Below are 24,484 nucleotides of genomic sequence, written 5' to 3'. Positions count from 1 at the left end.
ATAGGAAGGGTAAAAATGTCTAATATTAACTATGTAGAAAATGATAATAACATGGAATTTTAAATATATGTAGAAGTGTGGAAACAGTAAGCCAAAGTAGCCTAAGGCATAGTAGCCTAAACACACTAACTAATGGAGTTAATGTGTTTTATTATTTTATTTTATTTTAGATTCAATGAGTACATATGCAGGATATATTGCATAATGGTAGGGTTTGAGATAATACGTTTTAAAATCCTAGCATTTCCTTAATGGAACCTAACAATTTCATTCTTAGGTAAATATCCAGTACATTTCTTCACCAAAAGACAGGTACAAAAGTGTTTACTGCAGCTAGTAACCAAATATTGAAAACAGTCCAAATTGTAGAACTTCTACTTATCCTCCCATAAATTTAGTTCACTGTCAACAAATCTGGCAGACTCAGGTAAATATTCTAACTATTTTTTAAAAGTCAAGCAGACAAAGTTCTATTTTTGTGTCTCCCCTTTGTTTCTTCTCTGTTTATCTGTCTCTGGGCAACAAATCTTCTAATCATAGCTTTCTAAACCCTTGGGAAATATAGATTGCTCCCTGAAATTCCATATTGTCTTGAAGATGTGATTCTCCCCTACCATAGGTTGGTCACTTTCAATTAAATCCAAGCTTCATCTAGGTATGGAATCAGCCAAGTAGGTCTTTGGTTTAAAGAAAAACAAACAAACGAACAAAAGTAAGTACTTTAAAACACCTTTCTTACAGGAATATATACAGTACACCAGACTGTCTCTATCTAAATCTTGCTTCTGACCAAGGAGATCATAGACTTTTCTGTACATGTTTGGCCTTAGCTCTTTGAAACCTATGTCTATCATAAGGCAGAATTTGATGTCCCTGATCATCAAGTTTATCTCACAATATTTTCTAATAATTTATTCTTTCTTTTCTTTTTTAAAAATATTTTTTCTTTCCTCCTTTTCCTTCAGTTTTGCTCTACCTCAAATTCCAAAACCCTGTCAGGCTTGTCATTTACATACTACGTTTTTCCTTTATCTTAAAATTCCTCATGGGAAATATAAGTTTATCTCACATAAAATTTGTGAAAAAATTTTATTTGCATAAGTATATAATCAAGACTCCATTTATGTTTTTTAGTTAAAAAAAGCAATGCCTTTTTTCCTTCACTGGTTAACACCTGAGTACTAATGAGTACCAGCAAAAATTGTATTAGTACAAAAAGGATTCAAAAGATTGGGCTGGAATGGAATATTTTCCACATGAATTCAATGGTAGAAAGCACATTAATCACATTCTCGGTCTGCAGAACTGAGAAGAAAATTGGTACCTTTAAAAGCTCCCAAAAGATTAAAGTGTCAGATACACAATATTCTTGCCAATTCCCTTCTCCTCAGTGATTGTAAAAGAATATGAGAAAACAATGTTGAGGAAAGCAGAATATTTTTTTAGGAGGTACTTTTTAAGCTGCATAGATATTCTAAAAATTCTAAACCACAGATGGAGGCCCCACTTAAGAACCTCTATGTTTAATGAAAAATATCACTGATGATAATGTGTTATATTTGTCCATAGCCAAGAAGCAGACTAACACTAAGAGTCAATATAGATTGCTCTATCTTTGAGAGTATAATTTTGAGCAAGGCTATGCATAATAATGAACCATATATATGGTCTATTGTATATAAAATATGTATTATATATATGTTATCTTTACATATATATTTGTATAAATAGATAACTAACGAGTAAAAGAAAAAGTGTCTATTTGCTTATATATATATATATATATGATGAGTCATTTTAATTAAAAAGTTCCCAGTTCCCCTGTTTACTACCCCAACCAATTTGCAGAAGCCAGGACTCTCACAGTTAAAATTTTATCTCATTTGGCTTAATTCAAAAGGGACATTGTCTTTTTTTAAAAAAAAAACAAAAGTTTCTGTAGAGTAATTACAATAAACTCTTAGCGTTCTACACCAGAGTGTAAAATAAACCAAGAAAATTTTTCAAAGGAAGAGGTTTGCTAAGATTGAGTGTGGCAGAATAAATAGAAAGGGTTATACAAAAAAAAAAAAAAAAAAAAAAAGCAAGTAAATGAGGGCTATTGATTGAGAAGAGGATAAGAAAGGAGAGTTGTCTGTTGTCACTAATAACAAACTGCTTACCTCACAGCACTGCTAGCTTGTGCCACTGGGGACAGGCAGGAGGCTGCTCTAACTGACATGGTAAGAAAAGGACAAAATTACTAATACGGTTTGGATCTACATCCCCACCAAATCTCATGTCGAACTGTAATCCCCAATGTTAGAGGTGGGCCTGGTGGGAGATGATTGGATCTTGGGGGCAGATTTCTCATGATGGTTTAGCACCATCCCCTTGATGTTCTCGTGATAGTGAGTCCTCACAATATCTGGTTATTTAGAAATGTGTAGCACCTCCCCCTTCACTCTTACTCTTGCTCCTTCTCCTGCTGTATAAGACAAGACTTAATGGCTCCCCCTTCACCTTCTACCATGATTGGAAGCTTCCTGAGGCCTTCTCAAAAGCCAAGCAGATGCCAGCACCATGCTTCCTGTATAGCCTTGGAACCATGAGCCTATTAAACTGCTTTTCTTTATAAATTACCCTGTCTCAGGCATTTCTTTATAGCAATATGAGAACAGACTAATAAGATTACTTTTCTGGTTTTACCTAAAACTAATTTAAAATCTACGTGAAGAATACAGATACTGATTCATTTGTACCATTTGTTTTATTGTAAACAGTTCACTCAGTAATTACAGTTACCTTGAGCTGGTTAACTTAATTGAATGAAATTGTTTATTTATAAAAATAAGAATTAGAATAGTACCTATTTTCCATGTCTGAAAATTAAATTATGTGGCACAAATACAGAGTGCACATTTCTAGCACATAGTAGGTGTTCAATACATGCATGAAGTAATTAATTGAACAACTGATATAGCAGATTGACTATCTGCTGTAATCTATTAATGGTAGAAAAAAATTAACAAGTTAACATAGTGTAGTAGAACAAGTTTTGGATTAGAAATACAAGACTTGGTTTTACTCTGTTTCTTCATTATATAACTCTGTCAGTTTGGGCAAGATAACATCCATCATCAGTTTCTTGATCTGGAAAATAAACCAGATGATCTATATGATCAATTCCAGGTATCACACTATATGTTTCTGATCATATCAAACATAAAATATATCTATAAACTGACAAAGTAGACTTAGGAATACTAAAAATAAAATAAAAATAAAGCACTTTATAAGAAAGATTAAGATAGAAGTTAGGGGCCGGGCGCGGTGGCTCAAGCCTGTAATCCCAGCACTTTGGGAGGCCGAGACGGGCGGATCACGAGGTCAGGAGATCGAGACCATCCTGGCTAACACGGTGAAACCCCGTCTCTACTAAAAAATACAAAAAAAAAAAAAAAAAAAAAGAAAAAAAAAAGACAGAAGTTAGGAAGGAAAGGTGTGATTCTCCAAGTTAGTGAAAACTGAAAATTTGAGAGTTTTAAGAGCAATTACAAAACAGAATTATAGTGGTAAAGTAGCATCCAGAAAGAACAACAGAAAAGAATTGTCATCACAGGTGGCTTCTGTCCTAGGCATGGCTCAGAAATTGTGTTTTAAATATGTTTAAAGTGTTCTCTTAAAAAAAGGGGGGGGATACTATTAAACAGATGGGTAAAGGATTAATAACCTATGCTTTGGGCTATCTACATTACAAAGAAAACTAAAACTTACAATTTATTTCCTACTAGCCACAAAGTCACATATACCACATTCACTTTTCCTTTTACTCGTGACTTGTCTATTTACTTATAAGTTCAAAATTGCATTACAACATAGTAGTATTAAAGGCTGAGACTACAAAGTGGACATGAAGAAGAGAGCCTGTGAGATAGAATAGGAGTGGAATGCGGCTCCTCCTTTACATATTAGTTTTTCTTCTTTTCACAAAACCCACATCACTACCTTTTCATATAACCCACTTCACAAACCCACGTCACTACCTTTTCACATAACCCACTTCACAAACCCACATCACTACCTTGCTGATGCTATATCCACCAACACCAAAGCTTTAGTCAGACAGAGAAAATAGCCATTTTTCTGTGCTCTAATAATTGTTAATCACCCTTTTTACTTAACAAATTGAAGAAACTGGCTGTGGAGTCCCAATTAGGGGAAAAAAGTCTTGCAGGATAAAGGGAAAGCAAAAAGAGAAAGCAGATAAGTTATCAGTCTGCTTTTCTTCACGGTCCAGGATACAAACCCTCCTGCTCAAATAACTGACCATCTTCCTATGCCTAGCTATCACCAGATCCTCAGCTGATAGAAAAATGCAAGTTAGCTTAGCTCACTGCAACCTTAGCATTATCAGTACTACACGTAGCACTCTTCAGCACAAGCACCATTCTATAAAATCCTCAGCAAGACTTTGTCTCCTTGTAGTCACCTTCTGTCTTGCTGACCTGCCCATTGCACCCTTACAACATATTTTCATGCTTTCTCTAATAAATCTGCCTTTCTACATTCACACCACTGGCCTGGATAGTTGCTGACCACCTGTGTCGCTGGCCTTAGGATATCCAAAATTGAACCAAGGTTGCAGAGTGTCCTACCTTGGGAAGGAATCCTGGACAATTGGTTATAGTCTTATTGCCACAAGCCAGACCACCAGGTAGCCCATTACTCAAGACAAGCATCACAGCCGGATATGCTGTACTGCATACCCTACCCCTCACTTGCTTTGCCCAGCCCAACCTGCATACCCTACCCCAATGTCAATTATTGTGCTCAGATTAAAATTAAAAATAAAAAATACTGGGTTTTTTTTTCCAGAAAGTCAGCTGGAAGAGCTTTGTACCTCATCTCCATTTTCTCCTTGTGATTGAGCACAAGACCTGAAATAAAAGCCTTGTCTGGGAAATCTGCTTGGCCTCATGTTAATTTCCATTCATGGAGAGGCAAAGAGCCTGTGGTCTGTAACAGATTCTCTCATGACCCTGGCAGGACCACAGGACATGGGGAGCGTTTTCTTCCCCCATGTCCTAATAAGGGGAGGCTTATGAGGCAGCAGAACTGCCGGACTTCCATGCTTTGTGCCTGACAGCAGCTGCCTAAATGTTTGACTCAGCCTCTCGGCAACTGGAAAGTTTTCCTCTAGCCTCCCAGACACTCCTCACCAAGCCCAACATGAAAGCAATGCATTTCTTTTCCTCCTGTCCCATATGTGTTTTGTCTTTCTTTTTTCTTCTTCTTCTTTCCTCCTTCCCTTCATTCGTTTTTTGTTAACTTCAGAGTCAACCTGAATAAACACCTGTGTGGGACTGGTCAATTGGCACAGCCTGACTAGACATCCATTGACGATGGATTGAAATGGCCACTCAGTGCAGCTGGTAGTAGTCGGTAATCTTTTTAAATCTTCTAGGTACTTTTCCCCTGTTTGCCATACCTTGTGGGGAAGGGAAGCCTGTGAACTTTTCTGCCATCTGTGTGTCTGAGCACGCGAGCCTAACCACGCTGGGTATTATCTCTGTGAGGCAGGACTTGATAGCACCTGGGTCCAGAGTTTGCCTTGCTCACATCCTGATCCATTTTTCCTTTTTGTGTGTTTAATTCAACACCTCATCCCCCCTGCAGCCTGTTGGGTGGCTTGTTGAAAAAACTGAGAGGCCTCTGCCTATAGTTCCATAAAATGGAGAAAGATGATGTTCTTTTATAGTGCTGTTTGGCCCCCAGAGCCATGGTACAGTGAGCAGGGTCACCAAAGCTGCTCAGAGAAAGAGAGGCCAGAAACCTGGCAAGCTGGCAAAAGGCTAAGCATTTCTTACCAACCAGGCTTCTGGCCTCGCTCTCTCCGTGAAAAGCAGCTGAATGAACAGGAAAAATCACTCTTTGTCCCCTCTGCAAGGTTTTTGTTTTGTTTTGTTTTGTTTTGTTTTGTTTTGTTTTGTTTTGAGGCAGAGTCTGGCTCTCTTGCCCAGGCTGGAGTGCTGTGGCCGGATCTCAGCTCACTGCAAGCTCCACCTCCTGGGTTCACGCCATTCTCCTGCCTCAGCCTCCCGAGTAGCTGGGACTACAGGTGCTCGCCACCTCACCCGCCTAGTTTTTTGTGGATTTCAGTAGAGACGGGGTTTCACTGTGTTAGCCAGGATGGTCTCAATCTCCTGACCTCGTGATCCGCCCGTCTCGGCCTCCCAAAGTGCTGGGATTACCGGCTTGAGCCACCGCGCCCAGCCTGCAAGGTTTTGATTAATGGGAAAAGTGATTTGGGTGACAAGTCTTAGGTTATAGCGCAAACCTGGTGTATCTTGTGCTATGAATTTGTCTGTTTGTGACATTCTGTTATAAAGAGGAGGGTGCCCTAGGATAGAACGCTGGCCTAGGCCCCCCCTAAGCCTGCTGTTTGAGCTGGCCCTGCAGACTGGTCAGTTACAAACTTTGCTTCAGGTCTCTGAAACAAACACCAGAAGAGGTTTCCCTCCCATCTTGTTTTATGTATTTGGGAACTTGACCTTGTGACCTTCTGGGGGTACTCTTTTGGCATCCACCTGGGGGTACTCTTTTGGCATCCACCCGTCCAGAGAGTGGGAATTTTCAGGTTCATGTCAGGCAGCCAGTCTGAAACGTCCAGGAGTCTGAAATGCATCAGCACACTCTTCATCCTGAATGTGTCAAGCCAGTAGGTGAGTTTTATCTTAAAAAAGCCTCATCCCTATGGGCCTTTTGTGTATCTTTTGTTATCTTAAGCCCATTTCTGAGAATAGTTTCTCATGGACCATGAAGATGCCTCCTCTACCACCTCTCTAGAAATACCTCTTGCTTATATAGTAAAAATCTGGAAAATTAACATCTGGGCTTTAAATGGCTTTTGGATTGAGTAGCTCTTTTGGCTAAGCACAACATTAAAAGAAAGGAGCAGGGAAATCTATTGAAATTCAGTTCTATTGGGAAGAAATGTTTAAATCTGTATTTGTTCTGAGGATTCAAGAGAGTTTATTTTGGTGAGCAATCAGAACCAGCAAACCTGACATAGATCATTCCACTTTATTGACACCTGGTCAAATGGCCTCAGACATTCTCACCACTGCAAATCAGTAACCCCAGAAAGAAAGAAAAGCAATAGCCACCAGGGAAGAAAAGCTCCTTTCTCAGCTTGAGTTAAGTTTTATTTTCAGATTTATAATAAAGTATGTCCAAGTTATTTTTTATCTATTAATAGTCTAACTTTTCAGATTCTTTGTTCGGCATGCCACAACTTCTCTCTTTTTCCAAGATATTCTCCTTTTGTGTTTGTGGAGCGCAAATCACATGAAACAATTCATCTTTATGGGAAATAAGACAATGGTAAAAAGTGTCCATGCTAAAATTCATGATCACATCAACTAACGTGAAAAAGCCTCCAGAGGGTGTTGACTGGGGGCTGGTATTACTGAGTGGGTCATTTCTGACTATTCAGGGGTTTAAGGAATTGCTGTGCTAACCAGGCACTTTGCTCCCTGGTACACTTACTATGCAGCGTCACTCAGTGTTCACAGGATTAGTATCTTTAATGACAAACAAGTCAAACTTTACCAACTAGCAAACTCCAAATTCCAAACTAACACAAATTAAATAGTGCTATGTTGTAATAACTGTAAGTCAGTCCCTGAACAACTATTAGAAATCATGAGTGAATATCAACTCCTTCATGCTCTCTCTTAAATTGTAATTTTGTTCAGTTGAATCACTTTGATACTGGGGGAACCCACCCCCAATATTTGAAGGTAGGTTCTTTCTATTTTCTATAAGTATTGGCCAGCTGAGAAATAGAGACAGTATAAAGAGAGGAATTTTACAGCTGGGCCACCGGGGGTGACATCACATATTGGTAGGACCGTGATGCCCGCCTCAGTCTCAGACCAGCAAGTTTTTATTAAGAGTTTCAAAAGGGGAGGGGGTGTAAGAACAGTGAGTAGGTACAAAGATCACATGCTTCAAAGGGCAAAAAGCAAAACTACTAATAAGCGTCTAACAAAGATCACATGCTTCCGAGGGAACAGGACAAAGGGCAAAAGCAGAAGTGTTGATAAGGGTCCAACAAAGATCACAAGGCAAAGGGCAAAAGCAGAACTACTGATAAGGGTTATGTTTATTGTCTTGATAAACATCTTAAACAACAGAAAACAGGATTTGAGAGCAGAGAACCGGTCTGACCACAAATTGAGCAGGGCAGAGTTTCCCAACCCTAATAAGTCTGAGGGTACTGCAGGAGACCAAGGTGTGTCTCAGTCCTTATCTCAAATACATAAGACAGACATCCCCAGAGTGGCCATTTATAGACCTTCCCCCAGGAATGCATTCCATCCCCAGGGTATTAATATTAATATTCCTTGCTAGGAAAAGAATTTAGCGATATCTTCCCTACTTGCACGTCCATTTATAGGCTCTCTGCAAGAAGAAAAATATGGCTTTTTGTCTGATCCCACAGGCAGTCAGACCTTATGATTGTCTTCCCTTGTTTCCTAAAAATCACATTATTCTATTCTTTTTCAAGGTACAGTGATTTCATATTGTTCAAACACACATGTTTTACAATCAATTTGTACAGTTAACACAATTATCACAGTGGTCCTAAGGTGACATACATCCTCAGTTTATGAAGATAACAGGATTAAGAGATTAAAGTAAAGACAGGCATAAGAAATTATAAAAGTATTATTTGGGAACTGATAAACATCCATGAAATCTTCGCAATTTATGTTCCTCTGCCATGGCTTCAGCCAGTCCCTCTGTTCGGGGTCCCTAACTTCCCACAACACTTTGACCTGAATTTGAATCCTCCTACAAATAGGCATAAAGCATAAGATTACAAATTAGAAAAAAATTAAACTTTCTATAAATAAATTTGAACATTTTCTCCTTACTTTAAGCCAGTAAGCCTAATTACTACTTTCCAAGGGATCAATGAACATTGATAAAAGCACTACTTAATTGTACCTAGCCAATTAGCAAAATGATTAGTACAGTTGGGCAGACCTTCATATCCAAAGCAGACAGGACAGCTGTCCTTCCTAGTATGTTAGGGAACTCTGTGAACTTGAATAAGTGGCATACACAAATACTGATCACATCTATCTATTCTTGGATTCCTCATCATTGTACCTAAGTTCGGTAAGAGTGATGAAAGACACTAAGATAGGCTATTTTAGTGCATAGGCAAAATATAAGCCAGAAGCAGAGATACATTAGAATCCAAATTTTGACACCAAAAATTTTTTAAATGGCAGTACCGGTGTAATCTTGATAATGAAATAGAAAGTATGAATTTTAAGTGGTATAGAATAATTGTCTTCTTAATATAGTGTACCTGAAAATTAATAAAGCCTCAACTATAGCTGTTGCATACATTTTGAATAAATGAATAGTATTTTATTTAGATCTTTATCCTGCCACAGACAGGGAACACTGTAGGCATAATTACTATGATATGTCAATTCTAAAAAGATAAATGTTAGGTTTCATACTCTATGTAGGCTGAAAAAAAGTCAATGATATAAAATATTACATAGAATGAAAATCAAATTATTTATGTACATATTTTCAAAGAAAATCCTTCAAATTATAACTTTGTAAACAGTTTCTTGTTTGCAGCAACCAAATCAAACACTGATTCTGTAATAATCTTCAACAAACTTTTTATCTTCAACTTTATGAACATCCCTGAGATTTAAATATGAAGAATAGCTTAAGAATGAAGCAAATCCTACTAAAAATGCAAATATATATATTTAATATTAAAAACTAGATGGCAATAAGGGTATATTTTGACATGGAATACTAAATGATAACTTGTTTGAGTGGCCACATAAAGTCTAAATAAGTAAGATTTTTGGGTTGGTTGCTATGTTTCATTAGAAATATAACATCAAGGGCATACAAAGGTTTATTCAGGCAAGCAGCCTTTCTCATTTGAGGCATCAAACAAAATCCTTTACCCAGGTGCTGTGCTTTATGAAATGAGTAAATTAGATAAGAACATAGACCCAAACTATATGATGAAATGATTGGCAGCCAACACTGAAGAATAATTCCAAATTATCTACTGCATACAAAAACCTTTTGCTGAGCTTGACAATATTAACTGGCTTTTGCTGTATTGCAGATGAGACAGCTGAAGGACACTAATGTGAAAGGAGACAGAAAGATTAAAGCAGAATATTTGGAAAAATCACTGTTAGAAAATCTTCTTTAAGTTTCTATTATTTTTATATTATTACCAATAATAGTTGGCATTATGTATATGGGGATTTATTTTGAGTTACAGTTTATCTAGAATCTTCAAGAGAAAGTTTTTGCTTTGTGTTGCTTTTACACCCGCCGCACACCAAGCTGATTGTGTCATTGTGTCTCTTTCATGCAGTTGGTAGAAACCACTGCGATCTGAAAACCCCACAGAAATCCATGATCCACATGTCACCAATCAAATAAATGTGTCCTTATGCTTTTATTTACTGTTTTATTTGTATGTGACTACTCATTTATAAGGCGTGTCCATTTCCCTGAAATTCAAGGTAACCCAATAGAATCACTATGGTTGGCTTAAATATAAAGGGCATGGGGAAGAAGAATGAATAGAGGAGCTTCGTATGTGAAAACCAAAAGAATTTGACTTTGATTCCATAGGTTCTTACTCAGGGACTGGAAGCGATCATTCAGTAGGTTCGTTATTCTCCTATAAGTGTGTGCAAACTTAGTGGCTAGTCATTTGTTGAGCTTTCTGAGTCATGAATTCCTCAATTCAATATATTTTCAAAGGCAGCCATGCCCTACAAATAAACATGATCCATATAAATAGGAAAAAAAAAGAAGAAAATGAAAGCAGGAAGGAAGGAAGGAAGAAAGGAAGGAAGGAAAGAAGGAAGTGGGGAGGGAGGGGAGGGGAGGGAGGCAGGAAGAAAGGTACAAAGACACAAAGGCAACAACGCAAATAAAAGAGAGAGTATGTGCACTCTGAGACACACTTATAACAAAAGAAAAAAGATGCGGTAGAACATATAAAAAGACCAATGAGGAATTAATTGTTACAATAGAAACATTAAAATAATGATAAAATCTATATGTGTTTTTATAAAATACATATATTTTTACAAAATCTATAGGTGCAGTTATTTTACTATGATTCAATCCTATGGAAACCACTAAGAATACTTTTAAGTCCTGTACCAAATTGTACGTATATCATTCTGCTACAGATTGCACACTTTAAGGAATACAAAAATAAATGAATAAAAGTAACAAACTAAATGTTTCAATTAAAATATTAACAATACCTTATTATGTAGTATTTCATCTGGTTATTGACTTTTATTTTATTTATGAGAAATAAATGTCTAACCTCTGTGTTACTCTTCTCTCTTGAACATCTGAATATTGCCAGATTTCCAAGAGCTGTACCTAGCTGCCAATTGCAGAAATTGCCCTTTCCCAAGGGATTTACTACAAAATTAGTACTGTGAATTCTGTTGTGACATAGTTCTGTTAAAGTTTTTCTCCATGAAGTTATAAAACAGTTATATTGAAATCAGGTACATTGATTTCCATTCTTGAAAGGGTTATGGACTGCTTATCTCAAGCCCTTCTACACTAATTTTTTTAATGCTGCATGAAATAGTTTTTTTAAAAAAAGAATTTCAACTTTTATTTTAGATTCAGGGGGTACATGTGTAGGTTTGTTACATGGGTATACTGTGTGATGCTGAGGTTTGGGATCTGATTGATCCTATCACTCAGGTAGTGAGCATAGTACTCAGTAATTAGTTTTTCAGCCCTTGCCCCTCTCACTCCTTTCTCCCTAAATAGTTCTAAAACACCCTTAAATGCATAGATTGACTCACAAGAAAATATTCTGTGCTTAAAAAATGGGAATTTGGGGAGATTGATAAGCACTAGGGGGACTTATTGGCTCAGGTAGAATAGGGTTCTTTTTTTAATGATCACAAACATGCAAGAAGATATGACACAATACCTTGCTTATAATGGGGTAAGAATAAGATCAGAAACCTCACATAATCAAGGGATCTTCAAAATATTTCCCCCTTATAAAAAGAGTAAGACAAACTACAATAAAGAGAGGCAACCTTCAAGAAAACTGTCTTGGCATTGCCTCTGAGTAGAAAGAAAATGTGTTTGAGAGTGTGACCCCACAACAAGCTCACTTAACTTTCAACACTAAGTTCATGTTGTTTTTATGACTTTTAGTGTAAAAACTGAGTATTTTAATTTAAGCTGGAATTCTGTTTGCTTTAAATCTGAATACTGGCAGAAGCAAATACAAGTCCAGTCTGGAGAAAAAATTCCAAGTCAGTCCTCTGCAAACTCTGATAGAGTTCCAAGAATAAGAGCTCACAAACCCAAATTACAATGCACAAAAGATCTCGGAGGGAAAGCAAAGATGAGAAAGGAACGGAGGTCAAAGAGAGAGAAGGTATTGGTAAAAATCTTTTTAAAAATTATGGTTTAAACAGTAATGATATCATTTAATATATGCGATTAAATTTGTAAGATAAGAATTTAAAAATATGGGGCAGAAGGGGGAGCAGCATACACTCTAGGAAAGGTATGATTAGAACCAAATATTCTAAGAACTTTTTACTTCATATTCTTTGGGACTAGGATGAGACACTATCAAAAGACACTTTTAAAGTGTTTAACATCCAAATTATTAGAAAAATAAAATGAGGGTAGAAATAAATTTAGAAAAAGATCATAAACAATAAAAAATATAAAAGAGAAAAAAATAAAAATCACAATATAAATGGATCAAAAAGCATAATTGTATAAATATTAAGCTCTCTAAATAAATGGAGAGACAAAGTCTGGAAGATACAATGTTAAGATGTCACAGCCGGGCGCAGTGGCTCACACCTGCAATCCCAGAACTTTGGGAGGCCAAAGCGGGCGGGTCACCTGAGGTTGGGAGTTCGAGACCAACCTGACCAACATGGAGAAACCCCGTCTCTACTAAAAATACAAAATTAGCCGGGCATGGTGGCACATGCCTGTAATCCCAGCTACTCAGGAGGCTGAGGCAGGAGAATTGCTTGAACGTGGGAGGCGGAGGTTGAGGTGAGCTGAGATCATGCCATTGCACTCCAGCCTGGGCAACAAGAGCGAAACTCCATCTAAAAAACAAACAAACAAAAAAGATATCACTTCTCTGGTAGCTGTTCAGCCTCTTGGCTAAGATCAACTGCCTGGTGGTTTCTGTTTTTAGTTTTTTGTTTTGTTTTGTTCATTTCACAACTACTATTAAAAGAAATGCAATTTTTATCTCCTTGTTAAATTTAAGTATTTTCTTTTCAAAAGGTAAGGGGAAGGAAAGATGAGCAGAGTACTTTAGAGAAATGTATGTTTTAAATATGCTTTTGCTGTTTACATTTATAATTCTGCTCAGATTCATCTTATTTAATAAAATATATTTGTTTCTTAATGTGTTTCCCTCATTGCCATCCTAATTTCATAATATTCTCCAATTTTGTGGAGAATTGTGGAGAACCAGTATTCCACTGGACCAGTATTCAAACTGGTCCCTAGTTTGAAATGAATATAGGTATAATCCTTTTTTTTTCTTTCACAGAATGACATGTATTACTGCTTTCTAGAATATTAAAGATGATTACATTGCAGATTAATTGCCAACTGTTTCATATTTCCACTGTTTCCAAAAAAAGTAAAGGAAAAATGCTATTAAAATATATATTTAGATAAGCACTATCAGATTAAAATTTTCAAAGCAATAAGATGATAAAATTTGGGAAGGGAATATTTCTTTCTGGAAATCTCTATAATTATGATGCATGAATGATTTCAAATAATTTATGTGAAATCCATTTGGAGGGAGAGGATAGATAAATACGATTATTTACTGACTCCAAAAAGTAGCATTGTGGTAACATTTGTCATTACTTATGCTTACAGAAAATTCTTTTTTACAAATTTTGTAAAATTTCATAATTTTTATGAACATTTGATTTTTTAATAAATTAAAAATTAATTTTATAGAAAAATCAGTCATTCTGTTAGTACTTTGGAAGTGCATTTCTAACACTTCAGTTTTTCTTCTTTTCTCTTAACATACAGGTAACCGCAAAATGATACTTATGACCTAAGTTGTGCATGAGCAATAGAGTGGAGATATGTGTTGCTGTTGTAGGACTCCTCTTAGTTCAGCTAAAACCCGGATTCTTGTCACACAACCAGGAAAGATTAGGCTCTCAGACACTTTGAAGGGTGAAGGGGAATGGAATTTATTGGGCAAAAAGGCAAAAGGAAAAAACAACACAGCAAAGTGAGATGAGGTCCTGCTAACAGGCTCTCCACCTCACCAACCTGGAATCCAAGCTCACCACCCAGGAACAGGAGAGGCCAGGCTCCTCCCCCTGCAAAAAGCATGAACTTTCAGAGGCTCCACCTGCTCTTCCCAATGCACAGGTGGGCATTATTCAGAAAGAATCAACCGAGAAAGGGTGGGCTTCATCTGGGACCAGCAGTCTGGTTTTTCTGCCTTCAGAATGTTTTAGACTTGAAGGTGCCAGGGTTCTGTCGAACGGGTGGATGGTGGGGGCCTTGTCTCTATCACTCTTACGCCATTTTTTCACATTTCTTCATTTTTTTCTTTCTATACAATATGATCAATGTATTAATCACTCACCACCTTGTGCACAACAGCTCTTTTAATAGATTTTAGTCTTATGGAATAAATATTTTCTCTTTTGCATCTATGGGAACTGACAGATTCATTAAAAAAAAAAAAAAAAGTAATAAGAGAAGCTAGTATTTCTTGAGGATTTCCATAGTCCAGACACTAAGAACTCTTTCATTCAATACTCACAAGGGTACTATTGTAATGGTTATTATGATGATCTCATTATCTAAGTTTACCTGGGTAGTAAGTACAAGAGAAGCCATTTTTATTCAGAGCTATCTTACTTAGAGCTAACATACTTAACCACATTGATATATGTTGTCTACCAATGACATCAGGAATAAACATCAATTGTGGAGAGCCTCTTATGGAGAGCCATAGTTTGTGGTTTAGCAAGACCAGAAAATATATAACCTAGTACTGGATATGGAATAAGAATATGATGCACAAATATCTGGAAGCCCAGTTAAGCCTTCAGCACCAATGGATACCTTCTACATTAGTTTAGAATTTACACAGACATTACCAGATCAATTTCAGATCCAAATTCAAAGTGACTTCATTATTTTACAGATTCAAGAACATACATGGAATTCTCTTTCAGGTACTAAAATTCTCTCAGATACTCCTATCATAATTTTACTTTCCAAAGGAAGCATAAATTAGACATGTAATAAAAGTACATTTTTAATTGACTTCAGACCTATTAATAGACAAATTAATGTATGTAAATGGATAGTTACATGCTCATAAGGAGGCCCTAGTGCCTGCTCAGTATACCATCATTTTTTCTATTTCTTTTTAGAATGCACACTTTTTCAATTTCTTTTTAGAATCCTTCAAGGACACATAACATAAAATAAATGGATAAACATTGTATTCAACATATGCACACTTAAGATACAAGAATATTGCTTATTAACTAGTTCAGTGGAGATGTAAAAATTAGACTATGACCAGTTTTTAAATTTTTTTCTTTTCTTAAAAAGGCCAAAAGCGATCTAAGTCATGAGAGTTTGATTTAAATGTGGAATTTTGATGCAGATAACCTACAGCATTTTGTACACACCTTACCAGTAATTTTTAGTTCATTTGCATGTTAACACTTTTGATGTTAAATAAAAAAAGAGAGACAGAGAAATGTACTCACTTGTCAAAAGGCTCAGATAGGAAAGATGGAAATGCTCTGCCCAAATTCAATTAAATCATTGGGACTATTCAAATCCCTGATGAAATCTGGCAAGTTCTGTTATTCTTCAGAACATTCCTTTTTAGTGAACCCATGTCCTTGAACAGAGGGGGTGTTTGGTGGGAATTCCAAATGAAACAGAAGATTGGAATTTAGTATATCTTCCCAAAGCTCACCTCCAACTCTAAAATACCAAGCAGACAGATTACATGGGTAGGAACAAAGATAATTTTCTAGCTATTATTTTATTTTATTTTACTTTAAGTTCTGGGATACATGTGCAGAATGTGCAGGTTTCTTACATAGGTATTCATGTGCCATGGTGGTTTGCTGCGCCCATCAACCCATCATCTAGGTTTTAAGCCCTGCATGCACTAGGTATTTGTCCTAATGTTCTCCCTCCCCTTGTCCCCCACCCCCTAATAGGCCCCGGTGTGTGATGTTTTCCTCCCTGTGTCCATGTGTTCTTACTGTTCAACTCCCACTTATGAGTGAGAACATGCAGTGTTTGGTTTTCTGTTCCTGTGTTAGTTTCCTGAGAATGATGGTTTCCAGCTTCATCCATGTCCCTGCAAAGAACATAAACCCATTATTTTTTATGGCTGTATGGTATTCCATGGTGTATATGTACCACATTTTCTTTATCCAGTCTATCATTGATGGGCATTTGGGTTGGTTCCAAGTCTTTGCTATTGTAAATAGTGCTGCAATAAACATACATGTGCATGTGTCTTTATAGTAGAATGATTTATAATCCTTTGGGTATATATGCAGTAATAGGATTGCTAAGTCAAATGGTATTTCTAGTTCTAGATACTTGAGGAATCACCACTCTGTCTTCCACAATGGTTGAACTAATTTACACTTCCAACAACAGTGTAAAAGCAATCCTATTTCTCCATATCCTCTCTAGCATCTGTTGTTTCCTGACTTTTTAATGATCACCGTTCAACTGACGTGAGATGGTATCTCACTGTGGTATTGATTTGCATTTCTCTGATGGCCAGTGATGATAAGCTTTTTTTCATAGGTTTGTTAGCCACGTAAATGTCTTCTTTTGAGAAGTGTCTGTTCATATCCTTTGCCCACTTTTAGATAGGGTTATTTGTTTTGTTCTTGTAAATTTGTTTAAGTTCCTTACAGATTCTGGATATTAGCCCTTTGTCAGATGAATAGATTGCAAATTTTTTCTCCCATTCTCTAGGTTGCCTGTTCACTCTAATGATAGTTCTTTTTTTTTGCTGTGCAGAAGCTCTTTAGTTTAATTAGATCCCATTTGTCAATCTTGGCTTTGGTGCAATTGCTTTTGGTGTTTTAGTCATGAAGTCTTTGCCAATCCCTATGTCCTGAATGGTATTGCCTAGGTTTCTTCTAGGGATTTTATGTTTTCAGGTATTGTGCTTAAGTCTTTAATACATCTTGAGTTAATTTTTGTATAAGGTATATGGAAGGGGTCTAGTTTCAGTTTTCTGCATATGGCTAGTCAATATTCCCAGCACCATTTATTAAATAGGGAATAATTTCCTCATTGCTTGTTTTTGTTAGTTTTGTTGAAGATCAGTTGGTTGTAGATGTGTGGTGTTATTTCTGAGTCATCTGTTCTGTTCTGTTGGTCTGTATATCTGTTTTGGCACCAGGACCATGCTGTTTATCATATTTTATTGCATCTATTTGATTCTTCTCTCTTTTCTTCTTTTTTAGTTTACCTAGCAGTCTACCTATTTTGTTAATCTTTTCAAAAAATCAGCTCTTGGATTCATTGATATTTTTGAAGGGTTTTTTGTTTCTCTATCTCCGTCAGTTCTGCTCTGATCTTCCTTTTTGTGTTCTGCTAGCTTTTGAATTTATTTGCTTTTGCTTCTCCAGTTCTTCTAATTTTCATGTTAGGGTGTCCATTTTAGATCTTTCCCACTTTCTGATGTGGGCATTTAGTGCTATAAATTTCCCTCTTAACACTGTTTTAGCTGTGTCCCAGAGATTCTGGGATGTTGTCTCTTTGTTCTCCTTGGTTTCAAAGAACTTATTTATTTCTGTCTCAATTTTGTCATTTACTCAGTAGTAATTCAGGAGCACCATTGTTCACCCACCTTCTGAACCCTACTTCTGCCAATTTGTCAAACTCATTCTCTGTCCAGTTTTGTGCCCTTGCTGTAGAGGAGTTGCGATCATTTGGAGGAGAAGAGGCATTCTGGTGTTTCGAATATACAGCACTTTTTTGTAGGTTTTTCCTCATCTTCATGGATTTATCTACCTTTGATCTTTGACACTGATGGCCTTTGGCTGGGGTTTTTGTGTGGGTGTCCTTTTTCTTGCTGCTGATGTCACTGCTTTCTGTTAGTTTTTCCTCTAAGAGTCAGACCCCTCTTCTGCAGATCTGATGGAGTTTGCTGGAAGTCCACTCCAGACCCTGTTCACCTGAGTATCACTAGCAGAGGCTACAGAACAGCAAAGATTGCTGCCTGCTCCCTCCTCTGGAAGTCTCGTCCCACTGAGGCACCTGCCTGATTCCAGCCAGAGTTCTCCCGTATGAGGTGTCTGTTGATCCCTTCTGGGAGGTTTCTCCCAGTCAGGAGGCATGTGGATCAGGGACCCACTTGAGGAGGCAGTCTGTTCCTTAGCAGAGTTCAAGTGCTGTGCCTGGAGATCCACTGCTCTCTTCAGAGCCAGCAGACAGGAACACTTAATTCTGCTGAAGTTACACCCATAGTCACCACTTTCCCCAGGTGCTCTGTCCCAGGGAGATGGGAGTTTTCTCTATAAGCCTCTGACTGGGGCTGCTGCCTTTCTTTTAGAGATGCCCTGCCCAGTGAGGAGGAATCTAGAGAGGCAGTCTGGCAACAGTCACTTTGATGCACTGTAGTGAGTTCTTCCCAGTCCAAATTTCCTAGCTTCCTTAACACCGTGAGGGGAAAACCACCTACTCAAGCCTCAGTAATAGTGGACACTCCTCCTCTGACCAAGCTCAATCATCCCAGGCCTACTTTAGACTGCTGTGCTGGCAACCAGAATTTCAAGCCAGTGGTTCTTAATTTGCTGTGCTCTGTGGGAGTGGGACCCACTGAGCAAGAACACTTGGCTCCTTGGCTTCAGCCCCTTTTCCATGGAAGTGAATGGTTCTGTCTCACTGAGATGCCAGGTACCACTAGGATATGAAAAAAAACCTTCTGCAGCTAGCTCAGTGTCTGCCCAAACAGCCACCAAGTTTTGTGCTTGAATCCCAGGGCCCTCGTGGTGTAGGCACAAGAGGGAATGTCCTGGTCTGTGGGTTGTGAAAACCGTGGGAAAAGTGTAGTGTCTGGGTCAGATAGCATAGTCCTTCACACCTTCCTTTGGCAGGGGTATTGAGGCCACTGGCTGCTTGCAATTCCCAGGTGGGCTGATGCCCCACCCTGTTTTTGCTCACTCTACATGGGCTGCACCCACTGTCTAACTAGTCCCAATGAGAGGAACCAGGTACCTAACTTAGAAATGCAGAAATCAAAATCATCCACCTTCTGCATTGGTCTCACTGGCAACAGCAGACCAGAGCTCTTCCTATTTTGCCACCTTGCCAGATCCTCAATTTTCTACTTCTTCCATAGAAACTAAGTCAACACAAAAATGAGCAAGAAACCTTGCTAATTAGAGTTTACAGAGATAGAACTTCAAAAGTAAGTACTGGTGTCAGGAAAAATATTTCTCAATCTGTCCTCAGTGTTCTACAACTCTGTTTTAGCCAGCAACTCTGTAACTAAGTGGACCAAAGTATAACCTGTGTTTGATTCATTATTTATACTTAATCTAAAGCTCACTATCTGATTTTGATACCCATAAAGGTGTGTACCTTTCCCAGATCAGATACACACAGACATAGATTTGAGAATTAATGAAATACTTGAGAATTTGAAATATATATATTTGGAAATTAATTACTTTGATCAAGTTTGAGAAATTTCCACTTCAGGCTTTTTGAAGCACTAAATCAAAATATTCCCTTCCTCTTAATCTTATAGCAATAGATGGATTGTGTTGAGTTGATTGAGATACACACAAACACACACACACACAACTTTCTTCAAAACTAGCTCTTTTCTCAACCCAAGTTCTGACACACCACAGGTTTATTTCTCCCCCTTTACACATCCAGCAATGGGACAGTATCCTATAGAACATGAATGCCTTCACATCTTATGACATGATAATCATCTGTAAACATAGTACTCCACAGTTCCCTCCAATCAGTTTTCTATTTAGTTTTAGTTATCTTAAATCTTTCTATTTCATTTCTATTTAGTTTCTAAAAACTACATAGAAAGATTTAGGCCTCAAAGACCTAAGTTGGCAAAGTTCTTAAACTTGGATTAAAGTCACTAATTCTCAAGGTAATCCCAAGGGAATTCTCATGATACTTAGCATTTTTCAAAAATGACAAAATAGTAACAGTACAAATAGTGGTAACTTAGCCTTGACCATCTTCTCTCCCTAGCTTACCTCAAGAGTCAGGATTGTTTTTCGACTGACCAATGAGAGTGAATTCTCAATTTTGTTTACATTTTGAACTCATTGCCTCACAAGACATCTTCATTTTTGCTACAGAACAAATCTGATGTCCTAAGATAGTTTAGTTTAAATTAGTAGTTTTCAACATGTTAGTGGTTTCAAAGAGTTCAATGGGTTCCCTAGAGGTAGCTCGGAAATTATCAAAAGAGATACAAGAAAAATCTATTGGGGATTCCTTTACTTCTCCACTCCAAATTCAACCAGAAGAGTACTTATGTTATCAGTTTTACATATTTAACTTTAGTTTAAGATTTTTGAAGAAAGCACAGTTTAAGAAAACTTAAACATTCTGGCTTTAGATAATGGAACTGAGACACATCAAAGGGATCCTTAAATGTGTCACAAGTTGTCAAGTGAAGTTAGGCTTCAAAATATTTATCTCTAAAATAAATATATGTAAAAGACACATCTACCTACCTGCTGATTCAGCAAAATGCACCTTAGGGGTAATAAAAGCAAAAAAAAATAGTAACTATTTTTAAAGAAGAAATTGCATCCATCTCACCAATAGGACAGAAGGTTAGGCCATTCTATTTTACTGTTTTCTTAACAATGTAACTGTTACTGCCCCATTTGCCTTAACAGAGTTTTAGAGAGAGTGTGGAGTTCCTGAATTCCTACCAAAAACCAAACAAAAGAAAACAAAATGAAGAACAAGACATGGGTGTTACAATTTATCGTGTCTTTTTCAAAGGAGGATAAAATGGGTCATTTTCATACTATCTGGTCCACAGTGCAAGAAACTTCACTTGTTATCTTGAAATGAAAATGTGTCTCTCTTTTTTTAACAGTCTAATGATATTTTAACACTTTAATCCCTAGAAGTTACTGGGATTAAATATAACAAAATTACACTGAGCAGAAAATGGTTATCAAAAAGAATTAATCCTAAGCTGATCACATACTCACCATGTATGCTGAGTAAAGTTACTTTTCAAAAAAAATCATGTAATTTAAAAAGACCAAAAAGCAAAATAAGATGAAAACATTTTCAAGATCAATTGAATATAAATGTGTGGGTTTATCTTCGTGCTTTCCTTCCTATTCCATTGGTCTCTGTGTCCATTTTTATGCTAGTTCCGTACTGTTTTGGTTACAATCACTTCATAATATGTTTCAAAAGGGAATGTGATATCTCCAGCTTTGTTCCTTTAGCTCAAGATTGTTTTTAGCTGTCCAGGGTCTTCTGAAGTTCCATACAAGTTTAAGATTATCTTTTCTATTGCTATGAAAATGAAATTGGAATTTTCATAGTGATTGCACTGAAACTGCAGATTGCTTTAGGTAGTATGGACATTTTCACAATATTAATTCTTCCAATCCACGACCATGGGACTGCTTTTCATCAATTTATGTTTTCTTCATTTTCTTTTATCAGTGTTTTGTAGTTTTTAGCATATGGATCTTTTATCTCCCTGGTTAGATTTATACCTAAGTATGTAAATTGTATTTGGTTGCAATTATAAATGCTGTTGTTTTATTACTTTTCTTTTTTAATAGTTTATTATTGGTGATTACAAATGCTACTGATTCTTGTATGTATGTTGATTTTGTATCCTGCACCTTTACTGAATTCATTTTAATAAATGAATTCATTTTATATATTAATTCATTTTAATAAATTAATTAGTTCTAATAGCATTCATTTTTAATAAATGAATTTAGTTCTAACAGTATTTTGCAGTCTTTAGGATTTTTCCATCTGTAAGATCAAAGATAAGACAATTTTACCTTTTCTTTTCCCATTAGGATGACTTTTTTTTCTTATTTTTTTCTTTCTTTTTTTTTTTTTTTTTTTTTTTTTTGCTGTAATCCCAAAACCATAGGCAACAAAAGCAAATAATAATAAAAAAACAAGACAAATGGGGTGGCTTCAAATCAAAAGTTTCTGCACAGCAAAGGAAACAATTAACAAAGTGAAGAGACAACCCACAGAATGGGAGAAAATATTTACAAACCACACATCTGGTAAGGGGTTAATATCCAAAATATATAAGTGATATGGTTTGACTGTGTCTCCACCCAAATCTCATCTTGAATTGCTTGAATTGTAGTTCCCATAATCACCACATGTGGTAGGAGGGACCCAGTGGGAGGCAATTGAATCGTGAGGGCAATTTTCCCCATGCTAGTCTCCTGATAGTAAGTTCTTGTGAGAGCTGATGGTTTCCTAAGGGGTTTCCCCATTTGCTCAGTTCTCATTCTTCTACCTCCTGCTGCCACGTGAAGAAAGACCTGCTTGCTTCCCGTTCCAGCAAGATTGTAAGTTTCCTGAGGCCTCCCCAGCCACGCTGAACTGTGAGTAAATTAAACCTCTTTCCTTTATAAATCACTCAGTCTTGGGTATGTTTTTATTCACACCATGAGAATAAATTAATACAGTAAAAAACTTAAACAACTTAATAGCAAGAAAGCAAATAACCTGATTTAAAAATGAGCAAAGGATCTGAACAAACACTTCTCAAACGAAAATATACCAAAGGCCAATATAAATTTGAAAGAATGCCCAGCATCACTGTTACTAGTGTAATGCAAATTAAAACCACAATGTGATATCACCTCACACTTGTTAGAATGGTTTTTACCAACAAAACAAAAGATAATCATTGACAGAATGTGGAGAAAAGGGAAACCTTGTACACTGTTGGTGGAAATGTAAATTAGTACAGTCAATGTGAAAAATGGCATGAAGATTCCTCAAAATTCTGAAAATAGAACTACCCTATGATCCAATAATCCTACTTCTAGGTATATATCCAAAGGAACTTAAATCAGTTAAAGCAGTATCTGTACTCCTATGTTCATTGCAGTATTATTCACAACAGCAGAGATGTGGAATCAATCTGTCTCCATCAACAAATGAATGGATAAAGAAAATGTGGTATATGTGACTATATTTATACACATACACATACTATATATATACAGACTATAGTATGTATATAGTACATATGTGTATATGTATATATAGTATGTGTGTGTATATGTAGTCACATATACCACTATATACACACACTATATATGTATATATACACATATATGGTGTGTGTGTATGTATATATGTGTGTATATATATGCAAGTTATATATATTATATATGTGTGTGTGTGTATATATAGAATACAAATCCACACATGTACCCTGCACATATACATACAGGCATGTATATATATGTATGCATATGTGCAGGGTACATTTGTAGATGGAATACTATTTAGTCTTTAAAAACAAAGAAATTCCATCATTTGCAACAATGTAGGTGAACCTATAGGACATTATGTTCAGTGAAATAAGTCAGGCACAGAGAGACAAATGTCAGGTGATCTCACTTACATATGGAATCTAAAAAAATTGAACTTTTAGTAGACAGTAGAGTGGTAGTTACCAGAGGATGGGTGGAATGGGGGAGAGGAAATGAGGAGATGGTCAAAAGGTACAAATTTGCAGATAGGAGATTAGGTCTTGAGATCCATTAAACAATAGAGTGATTATTATAGTCAATAATAATGTACTTCAAATAATAATGTATTTCAAAATAGCTGAAAGTGTAAATTTAGAACATCTTAACATTTTAAAATATAGGCAAGGGAGATGACGTAGATGTTAATTAGCTTGATTTGATCATTCCACATTTTATACATATATCAAAATATCACATTGAGCTCCATAAATGCATATAATAATGATTTGTTGATCAGAAATAATAATAAAAATAATTTTTGTTAAGTAACAATAATTTCTTGGATTATTCTACTGAAAATACTCTGGATTCAAAAGAGCTCCTATTTTTTATATTCCCCATTTTTCTAATAACCTTTCAAAATCTTTCCTATTAACTCAAGGGCTCAGAATCACAATTGTTAAATTGCAATATTATTTAGCTCCCATATGTTCAAATTGATTATGATCATGCAGAACCAGGATTAAGAAATGGTTTTATCAAAGTAGTAGCAGAGTCTCTCCGAAAGGAGTCTGGGTACACCTGGAGGTATGAGGACATAATCTTAGCAGAGTTTTCTATAAACATTTTAAATATAAGTTTTCATCTCTGAG

The sequence above is a fragment of the Papio anubis genome, chromosome 3 (assembly GCF_008728515.1).
Source record: "Papio anubis isolate 15944 chromosome 3, Panubis1.0, whole genome shotgun sequence".
Taxonomy (NCBI): Eukaryota; Metazoa; Chordata; class Mammalia; order Primates; family Cercopithecidae; genus Papio; species Papio anubis.
The sequence above is the reverse complement of the archived record's forward strand: the minus strand, read 5'-3'. Positions refer to the sequence as shown.